Source organism: Gossypium arboreum, chromosome 4, assembly GCF_025698485.1.
Source record: "Gossypium arboreum isolate Shixiya-1 chromosome 4, ASM2569848v2, whole genome shotgun sequence".
Taxonomy (NCBI): Eukaryota; Viridiplantae; Streptophyta; class Magnoliopsida; order Malvales; family Malvaceae; genus Gossypium; species Gossypium arboreum.
Window position 1 is genome coordinate 13,151,805 of NC_069073.1, and position 15,289 is coordinate 13,167,093.

Sequence of the window (15,289 nt, forward strand, 5' to 3'; positions counted from 1 at the left end):
TAGAGTCTAAGCTCCACTTACCTCTCATTCGCATGATTACGATGGATTGAGGAGTTGAAACTCCTCACTTCTGTTATCAATTTTATCAAAATAAGGTCTGAGTCGAGTATTATTTACCTTAAAAGTTCTAAATTTAGTATGTGTTACCTCGACTGTACCGTGTGGGAGATGTTCATTACCGTGAACGGAGTCACTCCCTCTATATTGTACTCTAAAGTATCAAATCGGGGGTCCTTTTTCTCTAAAAACTGTCCTCGACCTTAAATTGTGTTGTTTCATCCCTACGCTCATCATGGTGTCCCTTGGATTCATTGTGTGCTTTTGATTTCTCCTTGACATGTGTTCACCATTCATCTAGTTCATCGATCTGAAGCCTTCGTTCTTCATGAGTCACTCTATTTTTGTGGCATGGATTAGAATGAGGCTCCATCACGTTCTTCCTAGGGGACTCCTGCAAAGAAGTTTGAGTTGTAACATTATTTAAGTTAACTGAATCATCTCGATTGCTAGATATTTTAGCAGGATCATGAGCTTAGAGAGTAATCGTGTCATTGCCTACACGAAGTATCAATTCACCTATGCCCACATCTATAATAGTTCTAGCAGTTGCTAAAAAAGGCCTTCCTAAAATTAAAGGCACGTCACTATCCTCTTCCATGTCTAGAACAACAAAATCAATTGGGAATATAAATTTATCAATTTTAACAAGCACATCTTCAATAATACCCTTAGGAAATCTGATTGTTTTATCTGCCAATTGAATGCTCATCCTAGTTTGTTTGGGTTTCCTAAGACCAAGTTGTTTAAACATTTTATAAGGCATAACATTAATATTTGCCCTTAAATCAGCCAAAGCATTGTTAACATTTAGACTACCAATTAAATAAGGAATCGTAAAACTCCCTGGATCTTTTAACTTGTTGGGTAGCTTATTCTGTAGAATGGCTGAGCAAGCTGCGTTCAACTCCACATGCGACACCTCATCCAACTTTCGCTTATTTGCTAAAAGCTTCTTTACAAATTTAACTACGTTTGGCATCTGCGAAAGTGCTTCAATAAACGGTAAGTTAACATGTAATTTCTTTTATAATTTAAAGAATTTACCAAATTGTTCGTCTGTGTGGTCTTTCCTTGTCGCACTGGAGTATGGCACACGAGGTTTATATTCTCTACTTACTGATTTTTGCTCATTGTGGTCCACCTTATCCTTATCTTTACTTACCACAATTCCTTGCCTCGGTTCTGGTTCTAGTTCAGGTTCAGCTAACCCTTATTCATTTCAAATAGTAATCACATTAAGCTACTCCCTTAGGTTAGTTTCGGTATTGCTCGGCAAACTACTTTGTGGTTATTCGAAAATCAACTTAGCAAGCTGTCCTATTTGAGTTTCGAGCCCTTGAATTGACGCTTGTTGATTTTTAAGAGTTGTCTCGGTGTTCTGAAAACAAGTTTTTTACACTGAGATGAATTTCGTTAGCATCTATTCAAGGTTAGGCTTCTTTTCCTGCTGGTAAGGTGGTTGTTGAAAACCTGGGGGATGTTGTGGCCTTTGATTTCCTTGACCACCCCACGAGAAATTAGGATCGTTCTTCCAACCTACATTATAAGTGTTACTGTATGGGTTATTTTGAGGTCTAGAATTATTATTACCCATATATTGAACTTGTTCCTCCTCGGTGCTAAGGTTGAAGGTTGGTAATCTGTGTGTACTCCTCCTCCACTTGAATCACACCTCATCATTGGATGTACCTGAGTAGAACCATACAAGCCATCAATCTTTTTATTTAAAAGTTCTACTTGGTTAGATAGCATAGTAATCGCTTTGAGGTTGAAAACACCAGCAGCTTTCATCGGCTTCGTTCTCATGACTTGCCATTGATAGTTATTCAGTGACATATCTTCAATAAATTTGTAAGCCTCTTCAGGTGTTTTATTATTTAGCGTTCCACCGGCGACTGCGTCGATAAGTTGCCTTGTTCAAAGGTTCACACTGTTGTAAAAAGCCTGAACCTGCAACCATAGAGGTAACCCATGGTGAGGGCACCTTCTCAATAGGTCATTGTATCTCTCCCATGCATCATAAAGAGTTTCTAAATCCATCTGTACAAAAGAAGAGATATCATTTCTTAATTTAGCAGTTTTAGCCGGCGGAAAATATTTAAGTAAAAATTTCTCGGTCATTTGCTCCGAAGTAGTGATTGGCCCTCGTGGTAACGAGTTTAAACACTGTTTAGCTTTGTTCCTCAATGAGAATGGAAACAACCGAAGGCAAATGACATCGTCAGAAATGCCATTGATCTTAAAAGTGTCGCAAAATTCTAGAAAATTTGCCAAATGAGTGTTTGGATCATAGTCCTGCAAACCATCAAACTAAACAAACTGTTGTATCATTTGAATCGTGTTAGGTTTCAGTTCAAAATTATTTACAGCAATAGCAGGTCTAATTATACTCGATTTAGCTCCTGTTAAAGTTGGTTTAGCATAATCATACATAGTACGAGGAGCAGGATCCTGATTTACTGGGTTCGCAATAGCCACAGAAGGTAGCAGATTATTTTGATTATTAGCCATCTCCTCAGTTGTGGTTTGAATATTGTCCTCTTGCCCTTCCTCTATGTATCGTAGGCTTCGCCTTATCTCTCTTCGGTTTTTGCAAGCTGTGCTTTCGATCTCATTATCAAAAAGTAGGGGTCCTGATGGGTTTCTTCTAGTCATAAACTATAAAAACCTGCCAGAAGTAAATAAAAGAAAATTTAGTAATTTAAGCAAAAATTAAATTAAATTGCAAAAAAAAAATGACTAAAGTAATAAAAATTAAGTGTTCCTATTATCTTAGTCCCCGGCAACGGCGCCAAAAACTTGGCGGTCGTGAAACTAACTAAAAATTTGACTTAAGGCAAGCGCACCTATCGGACAGTAGTATAGTTATGGTAAGATCAGAAATATTGTATTCACAAGGACTAAAAGTACTAGTAATTACTATCTTTTTATTATCTAGCCTGAGAATTAAAATATGTTTTTAAACTAAACTAATTCTCTAATTTAACTAAGATTACAACAGAGATGAAAGTTGGAAAATACTTTAGAAAAACCAATGGAGAAAACAATACCCGAGAAAGAATTCACCTAGACTTCACTTATTACCTTTGACTTAGACAATTTATTCACTTGACTTATTCCATAGAAATCCCTGATTTATATTATTTTCCCTTTCGAGACTAAAAATAACTAACTCTAGGTTGATTAATCCAAACCTCTTTCTAATTAAAACCCCTATTGTCGCATTAACTCGATCTATGGATTCCCTTATTAGATTTGACTCTAATCCGGTAGATTTATGACATCCTATCTCTAGGATTGCATGCAACTCCGCTTAATTATGAATGACTTAGTCTTAAATGGGGACTTTTGCTCCACTGAATAAGCACATCAAGAACCTGAATTAATATCCTGGAATATTAAAGCAAGAATTAAAACTCACAATTAAGAATAAGAACAAGTATTTATCATATAAATCAAAGAGTAATAAGATTCGTCTTAGGTTTCATCTCCCTTAGGTTTTTAGGGAGTTTAGCTCATAATATTAATAGAAAACATCTCAAAGTTTGGAAAAAAAGCCAAACATAAAGAAACCCAAAGAACTTCTAGGAAATTGGATGGAAATATTCAGTCTTGATGTAGATCCTGGCTCTGAGGTGATTGCAATAGCTATTCTCGAGTATTTTCTGCCTCCAACTATATGTGTCCCCTCTAATCCTCTTCTAGGGTGTTTATATAATCTTTAGAATGCTTCCAAACCCTCAAAAGTGGCCTTTTCCGAGTAGAACTAGACTTGGGCTCGACAGGGACACGACCGTGTGCCACGCCCGTGTGCAAGTGCTCAAACCGTGTGTAATTCTGAGTTGGTTTCTAGTCGACACGGCCATGACACACGGGCATGTGGTCTACTTGTGTGCCTCACACGGGCGTGTGGTCTACCCGTGTGGAAGTGCCTAGGCCATGTGCAACACTGTTTTAAACCCAATTTGTCTGTTTTGGCCCATTTCTCGCTCTTTTTGCTATCCTAAGCTCTCCTGAGCATAAAAACATGAAATTAAAGGATTAGGAACATCAAATTCACTAAAATCATTCATAAGTATGGCAAGCATGGGGTAAAAATATGTATAATTTACGGTTTATCACAATGCAGCCGTGTACGCTACACAGCCTGGACACAAGGGCATGTCCACAGGCCGTGGGTGACATTGACTTAAATCATCAGACCACAAGCACAAATTAAGACATGGTTGTGTTGGAACTCACACGGGTGTGGAAAAAGCGAACGAAAGAGCACACGGCCGTCCAATGCGTGTAACACCCCATACCCGAGTCCGTTACCGGAGTCGAACACAAGGTGCACACAGACTTAACTTAATTGTTTTCACAGTCCATAAAAAAAATTTCCAGCCAGCTGGCTAACTGTGTCACTGTCACCTTAAAAATCATATCTTGAGTTCCACAACTCGAAAATCAGTTTTGTGATTTTTCCCTGAAACTAGACTCATATATGCATCTAAAAATTTGTTTCTAGAATTTTTGGTCGGGCCAATTAGTACAGTTTATTAGTTAAAGTCTCCCATGTTACAGGGATCGACTACACTGACCTTCACGCATTACAACTTGGATATCTCCCTGTACAGGGCTTCAATACTGATGTCATTTGTTTCTATAGAAACTAGACTCAAAGAGGAATCTATACATATATGGCATGACTCCTAATTATCTCCGGTTAATTTACAATGAATTTCCAAAGTCGGAACAGGAAATCCAGAAACTGTTCTGGCCCTGTCTTGCAAAAACTTCAATATCTCTTAACATACTGTTCATATGATCGTTTCGTTACTTTCCTATGAAAATAGATTCATCAAGGTTCATTTACACAATTTATTCACTATTTAATTCCATTCATATGATTTTTTGTGATTTTTCACATCCACATCACTGCAGCCGTCAACCTCTGTCTTTAAGGTAGATTTTACCTACTTCATAATTTCCTTGATTCAACTAGCCCCTTTTAGCATACATGGCACAAAAGATGATCATGGTTAACCATTCCAAGGGCTAATCAATTCCAAACATTTCCACATCTCTTAATGAACAACATACAAAATGATTATGATACCATGCCAAAGTGTATATAAGCCATTTTCGCATGGCTATCCAAATTTATACAAAATCAAAGGGTCTATGACCAACAAACGAAAGAGTAGTCCTATACATGCCATTTTCAGAGTTCAACCAAAAGTGTACCAAAAGGGCTTTGATAGTGTGGAGGACTTCGACTTCAATGATCCCGAGTCCGATAGCTGATGAACCAAAATCTATAAAACAGAGATTCAAAGAACGGAGTAAGCATTACAATGCTTAGTAAGTTTTAAGTAGTGTCAACAGATAACAACCAAATTACAACATAGTTGTTCGTATTTTTATTTCACTCTTCCTTCGGGCATACTATCCCTTTACCGAATATGCACATCTCATCATGTATAATAGGCAGATAAATTCTCACTTGATAGTGATCTCTTGTAAACATAGGTACATTACATATTTTCACCTAACTTTCCACATCGACCAAATGCACAATAATCATAGAACAGTCTTATTACTTTACTCACATATGCATCATATAACGACCTTGCGATTTAGTCCAAATCTAGCTTAATATAATCTCAAAATACATACCTGACCAACTTATCGCATTGAATGTATTTATTACCAATTGTTACCGTGAAGTCGTATAATCTTACGCTTTACTCGAATCTTCAATGAAACCTTTAGTTCGGGCTTACGGACAAATTCTCCACCGTAGTCATCGGGTCTTTAGAGCTCGGATATAGTACGAGCACGGAGCCCTCGGACATTAATCGGATAATATTCTCGCATAAAGCTGCGGGGTTTTAACCCGGATATAGTACTGACACAAATGCCCTTCGGGACTTATCACATTTATACACTTTCACATCCATCACATTGGCCACTCGGCCTTATCACATATATACACTTTCACATTCATCACATCGGCCATTAGGCCTTATCACATATATACACTTTCATATTCATCACATTGGCCATTCGGCCTTATCACACATATGCACTTTCACATTCATCACATCGGCCATTAGGCCTTATCCCATATATACACTTTCACATTCATCACATTGGCCGTTCGGCCTTATCACACATATGCACTTTCACATTCATCACATCGGCCATTAGGCCTTATCCCATATATACACTTTCACATTCATCACATTGGGCCTTATCACATATATACACTTTCACATTCATCACATCGGCCATTCGGCCTTATCACACATATGCACTTTCACATTCATCACATTGGCCATTAGGCCTTATCACATATATGCACTTTCACATTCATCACATTGGCCATTCGGCCTTATCACACATATGCACTTTCACATTCATCACATTGGCCATTAGGCCTTATCACACATATATGTATATCATACATATTTCATATTTTTCTTGTACATCAATTTCAGCAATAGCTTATAAGCAACTCAAATAGTTTCATCAAAGTTTACAACAAAATCACATATTCACTACAAGCAGTTTTCCTGAACAACAGTCACTAAGTTGTTTATAACTGGAGCTACAAAACTCAAAATCAATTGCCATTAATTTTCCCCGAATGTAGACTCATGTATCTTTCATCCATGAAATTTTCAGAATTTTAGGTGTGGCCAATCAATACCAGATTTTTCTTAAAGTTTTCCCTGTTTCACTGTTTGACTAATCTGACCACTCTTCACTACGAATCAAATTTTTCATTGTACAGAATTCATAATGTGTTCTATTTGATTCCATTTGAAACTAGACTCATTAAGGAGTCTAAGCATATAAATCTTATCTCATAACCATTTTTGTACAAATTATAATGATTTTCCAAAAACAGAATAGGGGATTTCGGAGTCATTCCGACACTATCCCGCACAACTTTAAATATCTCTTTATAGGAAATTTCTTTGCTTCCACGGTCTCTTTTATAAGAAACTAGACCAACTAAGCTTTGATTACATATTTTATTCAGCCTATAATTCCACACCAACAATTTATAGTGATTTTCTAAAATCACATTACTGCTGCTGTCCAAGCAATTTATTACAATTTGCTCTTAAATTTCCAAGTCCAAACACTTATGAACTTACCATTTGGGTTTAAGACATATCATGGCCACATCATATCTTATCAAATCAACTTATTATGTCCTATTATGATTGAATTTACTCAACGATTAATCGCTTAAAACTTACCTCGGATATTTTGAATAGTTGCGGATAGGCTACTCGATTGCTTTTTCTTTTCCTTTATCTGATTTTGACCCTCTTAGCTCTTGAGCTTGATTCAAACAAATAGATCTTATTTAATAACTTATCAAATTAGCTATTTGATTAAATACATGTATATTATACAATTAAGTGCGAATGATTTTATTAACTAGTTATTCAAGCATTATACATATGCTCTACTCACGCCCCATCGAACATAATACTAGCTTAATACCTTGCATATTAGGATTTCATAGACATCATTTAGTTTCACATAGTACACATATTGTCCCAAATCGACACAAGAGTCAAACGCATCACTCAAAATGCCGAAATCCAATTAAGTCTACCATTATAGCATTATCATATTTATGGTCAAACATAGCAAGAAGACTAAATAGGCTTTACTAGCCACACGTAGTTCAATTATAACATAACTTCACTTACTTATATGTACATTCGGCAGCTTGATAATTAAGTTAATATCATGGTATCATAATATCATGGTATCATAACTCATCATTTATCAATATGTCATTAATAAAATATGTTCATGTCAAATTTACTCCCAATCACATCTCAAAATTCAACAAGCTTAGAACTCATTTAATAATTAAATTCCATTTCAAAGTATCAAAACATTATCAAATGTATACTCATCCTAATGACCGAATGCACATTACCTAAGCACTTAACAATTTTTCTTTAGCCATTAAACTCATTCGGCAATGATAAGTGCAAATTTAACAAACCTTAAATTTAACTTGGTCCAAAACCGAATGCTATTTGAGCATTAAGCTCATGTTCGTTTCATTATTGAGCAAGTATTATAACTCAACTAACTCCATTAGCCGACTACTCAAGCTCATTTGAGCCACACATAGTAATTTAGTTTGTTTATACTCAATTAGAAACATTTCTCCTTACAAATTATCAAAACATACACAATGTAACCCATTGAGCTCATACCGAATGCTTCATGCATCACAAACACAAAATCATATCTGGGGGTCATTTTAGGAGCTTTAAAACCAATTTAAATTTCTCAAAATCCAAAGAAAAACATATGAAATCATACCTAAATTTCCAGCACAAGATGGCCGAATGCCTTAGGTGTTCTTCCTTCCATTTTTCCTTTCTTTTCCTTATGGTTTCGGCAAGTGAAAAAAGGATGATGGAGCTTTGTTTTTATCACCATTTACTAATATAAATTTATTATTTCAATATATAAAAATCATTTTATAATACAATGTTTATTTATATCCTTATTATACATAATCCCCACCAATTGAAAATGGAGACAAGAGAACACATTATCACATGCATGTGTTGGCCGGCCATTTACATTCAAAGTTGGTCAAATTGACATGCAAGTCCACATTTTTGAATGCATGCTCTATTAGATCACTTCATATATTTACCTAACCTATTTTACCAATGTTTCACATAAGTCCTATTTCAAGATTTCACATACAAATGGCAAAATTAATGCTTGAAATTTTCACACATGCATTTACTCACATCATGAACATAGAATATAACTTTCAATTATTTATAAAACTTGGTTTCGTGGTCCCGAAACCACTTTTCAACTAGGGTCAGATTAAGGGTGTCACAATGCGACCATATGTGCTACAGGCCTGGGTACACGGGTGTGTCTAAAAGGCCGTGTACGATACTGATTGAAAATTTAACGGAAAACATGGGCTAGGAGGGAGACACACAAGCTTGGGCCACGGCCGTGTGGTCCAAAACGGGGCCTGTACGACCGTGGGCCCCTTTTTACTTTAAACCCTAACCCTAAAATTCTTCCATCCCTATTTAAGCCTACTATTCACACCCATTTTTTTTACTATTCCCCCTTGCCGCTGCCGCCTTTACTCCAGCCACCACTTCCCGATGAGCCACCGGCGACCGATTCCTCCATGCACAAAGCTCCATCTCCCCCATTCACCATTCTTCAAACCTTTGACTATCTCCATCCCCCTTCCCTCACACAAGTTTTCACTTACAACTCAACTTCGGCCACCAACCTCAACTACCCAGCCACCAGTACACGCCCACAACGAGTTCACCCCCATCATTCGACGTGTCAACAGCACTACCATCGTCACTCCTACACAAAACACCATCAGTTCCCTCATTTTCTTTTTTCCCTTTACTATTTTATTCTTAATAACTCTCTAATTCATTATTTATTTTCTATGTTCTTAGTTATCACTGGTTTCCCTTTATTTATTTTCACGACTTGATTTCAAGATGAGTACTAATTCATGAACATTGTGATTCACATAGCTTGTTGCCCTATTTCTAAACTTCATGATTCTTGGTTAACTATTGATGTTATTGGTTTATTTAGGTGTTTAGGCATTCTTTGATTAATTTTTAGATTCTCATTACTTTTTTTCTGCTATGTCCTGGTTTGTCCATATTATTTCAGTATTTTTTGTCGCTATTGTTACTATAGGTATTCAGCATACTTGAGTCTACATACATTCTTTGTGTCATTTGATTCTAATATTTTATGACTTAATGCATCTTGAGTGATGTTTCTTTGCTTTCTTTCAGGAACACATGACAAATACTCGTGGTAAAAAGTCTGCAGTCCCCGTTTCTAAAAAATAGAAGGGTCCAGGAGCGACATCCTCAAGTACGGCCACTGAGATATGCCATCCCTTTCTACATCTCCCACCAGGATCCCAGGAGGAGTTGTTTCAGATTCTACATGCCCGACCCCTCGGTGTGGACAGGTGCATCGATTGGGCCGCCTTAGAGCAGGTCCACCTGGCTGACTCAATTCAGGCCATTCTCACTACCGCTCTATTGGATCGTTTCTTCGACATCGTAGAGTCGACTTATATGGAGATCACTTTGGAATTGTGCTTGATATTCCACCTCCAGATAGTCATGGTAGAGTTCGACGACCCAAACACCATTCAGTTCTGACTTGACGGTCTAGTGCGTCAACTAAGTGTCCCAGAGTTCAGCGTGGCCTTGGGACTTTATACCAATAAATTTATGGAGGCTGACAATTTTCCCCATCTTAACCGTTAGATTCATTATTCACCCTCATCCTGTTGGAAAGATCTCTCACCTACAGTAGGAGCATATGATCTCAGTCGTTCGAAGGCATCAGCTCTCTCCTCAGCCTTATGATACGTTCACGCACTACTTGCCCACACTTTAACAAGGCGACGAGAGAGCACCGGCATCATTAAAACTCACGACGTATACTTATTATGAAGCATGAGGCAAGGTCATGTTTTCGATCTCGCATAATTCATAGCCCTCGTCTTTCGCCATCAGACCGAACGACACAGAAAGGGAGCCATCTGCATCGGCCATTACGTGACTTGTACAGCTCTATACTTTGGGCTCTTGAACACATCGGTGCAATCCTCATCACTCACACTCATCAGTCGGATGTCCCCACAGGGCATCTCAAGTATGCTCCACATGAGAATGATAGAGCGTCGTCGTGGGTTCGATCCTCCTCAATACCGACTAGCACAAGCCACCGATCAGGATGACCCCGAGGATATTATTGACGATATCTTTTCCTTTCATGAGGACCCACCTTCTCAGCCACCGCCAAGTCATAGACCAATTCATGCGGCTGCTTCATTGATAGAAATTTCTGACCTCCTGAATTGATTCGAGCAATTCTTCACTCAGTAGTTCAATAGCATTGCTCAACGATTCGACAGTATAGAGGTGACTCTGCAACAGATTTGCCATGTGACATCCCAAAATTGACCCTAGTCGGGATGTGGTTTCGGGACCACAAAACTGAGGCATAAAAATAATTTATAATTTATTTTGATGCCTATAATATGTGTTAATTCATGTGTGACATTTTTGATGTTTCGATTTAGAGTTATAAATGTGAATTTCACTAGAAAGGGCCTAGTGGTAAACATTGAAAGTATGATGGGAAATGTGGGATGACTAGTTGATAATGCATGCAAAATAAGGGATTTGCATGTCAAATTTCCCCTAACATAAAGTGGCCGCCATGACAAGGAATCATGGGCTAAACATGTCATGAAACATGTTTTGTTGGTGCACTAGGGAGAAACAATAAACAAATGAGTATGGGTAATAAAGAAAGAAAAAAAATGTGTGTGTGTGAGTGAAACCCCCCTTGCCGTGCATTGTGGAAGAGAAAAGAAAATTTTGTTCATCCATTTTCTCTTCTTTGGCCGAAAATACTAAGGAAAAGGAGGATTTTTGCTTCATGCTTGGTTTAGAAGAGAACTAGAAGGAGATTTGGCTATACTTGCATCAAGATTAAGGTATGTTTGAGGTTGTGTCATGAGATTCATGCTTGTTTTGGTTGCTAACTTGATGTGCATGTTAGCCATGGTTCAAATCCTTGTTATGCCATGGAAATGGTATTTGGCCAAGGTGGATTTTGTGTTAATGCCATTACATGTTAAATATGAAGCTTGTTAATGGTGTATGTGATGGGGATTGATGGCTCTTGGACTTTCTTTTTAGTATTTTTGAGTGAGACATTAAGTTCTTTGCTTAATCATGACCAAAATGATGGTGTTGTGATGTATTCGGTCATGGTATATCCACAAGTATGATTCATGCATGTTGCATGGTAGGTAAGATTTGAGCTTTGAATATGTGTTTGCACATGATGAATTGGTATGACATATATACTATTTCAAGGTATATATTTGCTTGGGATGATGTTTTCGGTTATGTAGTACATGAGAGATGTGTATTGAGCTACAATATGTAATCGTTAGTTAGTAAAATGCATGCTGTTTTGTGTGGTATTAAGTGCATAATCGGCCTCAACATGGACATGCATATTCGCCACATGAGGGGAAATTGGTGTGCATGCATTCGGTTAGAGGCAAGCATATTGATGCCTATTCTTGGCTTAGAAAATTCGCTAAGAGGAATACTAACTAAGGTGTTGAGTTCGATTCATGATTTTGTACATATGCGACTTTGATGCCTAATGAGTAGATATTTATATATTGGCTAGGCATCTTGAATTCCTCTTCCGATGCTCAAATGATAAAACCAATTTATTTGTTAAATTTAGCTCAAGAAGCTAGAGGTGGAGAATCAAGCAAAGGCAAAGGAAAGATAATCGAGTAGTCGATTGGAAATCGTTTCATCCAATATAAGGTAAGTCATTAAGCATATATTTGGTGTTGATGTAAATGACCATAATATATACACAATTGTGTTTAAATGAATTGATGTGTAAATGGGAATGTATGTGTATGGAATGATGCCATTGTTGAATGTATAAAGGCAGCAAAATGCATAAGGTATTGGTCTCGGCACTAAGTGTGCGGGTATAAATGGACACGGTGACAAGATTGGCACTAAGTGTGCGGGTTTAAAATTGTACAGCACTAAGTGTGCGAGTTTGATTATATAGCACTAAGTGTGCGAGCTGAAAATTATATAGCACTAAGTGTGCGAGCTGAAAATATATAGCACTAAGTGTGCGGATTCACTATATGCTCTTGTATTACAATTGGCACTGAGTGTGCGACATTATCGAGTTAATCCGGACAGCGGATCGGGTAAGTACCTCGAGCTCATGATGAATAGAAAATACGTCCATGCTTGGGGTTGAATTGGTAAGCCTTAAATCTATGTGATGATTGAAATTGTATGGTTGTGCTGGAAAATGAGTTAATGTGTAAAAATGCTTCGATTATCTTGTTGTGTAGAATATGAAATGTGGATGTATGACTTGGTACGAGATTGGACCGAAAGGTCCGAGGTATTATGGTATAGATTCGATATGGATGAGTACCTAGCCTCGCTTGCTGTGTACATGTTGTAGTGACTTTATTAGTGGATTGATGAATGCTTATGACTTACTGAGTTGTAAACTCACTCGGTGTTTTTTCTTGTCACCCATTTTAGGTCTCTCGGATTCGTATTGCTTGCGTGATCGGGACCGTCGTTGAAGTCATCACACCGGCTGAAATCTTGTGGTATTGTTTTCGTTGTTGAAGAACATTTGGCATGTATAGGCTATTATATTTTGTCGAATTGTGGGTTGTAAACTTTAAGCCCTGTGAAAATGGCCTATGTGGTCGTCGAGTGGGATGCTAGAACCTATAGCCACGAGTCTTAGAAACTCTAATTTTGATAAGGTGGCCACAATTTGTGTCATGTATGATGGATGATTAAGGCCAAGGAAAGATTCATGAAATTGGCATAGTCTACTGCAGTAACTGTCGCGGACAGCAGCAGTGAGATGAGATTGAAAATCACTAAAAATAGTAGAAGTAGAATTAAATAGTGGGTAAATTATGAAATTGAACCTTGATGAATCTATTTTCATATGGATGAAACGAAACGACCATATGAGCAGTATACTGAGAAATATTAAAGTTCTCGTGAGACAGGGCCAGAACGGTTTCTGGGTCCCCTGACGCGACTTTGAAAATTTACCATAAATTATCCAGAAAGAATTAGGAGTCATTCCTTATATGTACGGATTCCATTTTGAGTCTGGTTTCATTAGAAACAAACAGCACCAGTATTAAAGCCCTGTACAGAGAGATATTCAAGTTGTAACGCGCAAAGGTCAGAGCAGTCGATCCCTGTAACATGGGTGACTTTAACTAATAAACTGTACCAATTGGCCCGACCAAAATTCTAGAAATAAATCCATGGATGGGTATATGAGTCTAAATTCAGGAAAATTTACGAAACCAGTTTCCGAGTTTTGAAACTCGAGATATGATTTTTAAGGCGACGGGACGCAGTTTTCCAGCCTGACTGGTAATGTCAAATTGGTTGGTATCTTGAGAGGGTTTGGCGTTAACCCTCGTGTCCGACAACGGCGTCGGCCACGAGTTAGGGTGTTACAATTTTATTGGTATCAGAGCTATGGTTTAGTCGGTTCTAGGACTACCATAGCGCGTGTGAGTCTAGCTATACATGCCAAATTGTTAGTGCTGAATAATGTGATGACTTCGACGGTTGAAATTTTTATTTTAAATAGCAATGGAACCCGGATAGAGAGACCCTTGGCGGATGACGTTGAAGGTGTAGCGGCTGCTCCGCACAAGGGACACCGCCTGTTGAGCCTCGGTCATCCGCGAATAATCAAAATGAAGGGCGAAACAAGCCTTCTTCACCATGATGAATGAGTGGGTCGCGCAATATGCCCGAACCGACCCGGCTGTCCAACCATTTCGAATTTAAATACTCCACCCCAAGAGCCCGTAATGCCATCGATTCATCGATCCTGTGAGGCTGAGTAAACCACCGTGGACTTGATTAGGAAGCGTGGGGCGAGGAGTTTAAGGCCATAGTTACCGAAGCGATGCCGAAAGGGCCGAAGTTCGCTTGATAACACCATTAGAGTGTTTGATGAATTGTCATGCACACCGATGAATGTCTTAAGTGTGCTATATCTTTGTTGCGAGACTCACCTACTATTGGTGGAGGACCTTGATTTCCATAGTCCCAAAGGAACAAGTTACTTGGGATTTCTTTCAAACGAATTTGGAAGAAATATATTAGTCAACGGTTCATTGATCGAAGCGTAAGGAGTTCTTGGAACTCAAGCAAGGCCGTATGATCAGATCTCGAATCTGAACATGAGTTCGTAAGACTTAATCGGTAGGCTCGGGAGTGTGTGGCTGATGAGGTTGCGATGTGCAAAAGATTTGAAGAAGGATTGAATGAAGAGTTAAAGTTACTAGTGGGAATTTTGGAGATAAAGGAGTTCGTGACACTAGTCTAACGAGCTGCAAGGCGGAAGAACTTGGGAAGGAGAAGAAGAAGGCTGAATTTGAAGCAAGAGATTACCGTAAAAGATCGACGAGTAAAGCTCCGTTCTCTATGTAGAGAGGTTCGGGGAGGACACCAGAAGTCGAGGACGATTGCGGGAATTTCCATTAGAGCCCGACCATTGACGGACTCCGAGCTACTTGATAGCTAGTGTGGGCAATAATCGT

General features: G+C 38.3%; 1 long non-coding RNA gene and 1 other non-coding gene across 2 annotated transcripts; both read left to right on the forward strand.

The window, feature by feature from the left end:
• Positions 1 to 2,026: 2,026 nt before the first annotated feature.
• On the forward strand, positions 2,027 to 2,133 carry LOC128292298 (small nucleolar RNA R71). Its single transcript, XR_008282283.1, has one exon. It is a non-coding gene; the product is annotated as a small nucleolar RNA R71 (small nucleolar RNA).
• Positions 2,134 to 12,401: 10,268 nt separating this feature from the next.
• On the forward strand, positions 12,402 to 13,530 carry LOC128291539 (uncharacterized). Its single transcript, XR_008281376.1, has 2 exons — positions 12,402 to 12,482; positions 13,239 to 13,530. It is a non-coding gene; the product is annotated as an uncharacterized LOC128291539 (long non-coding RNA).
• Positions 13,531 to 15,289: the final 1,759 nt, after the last annotated feature.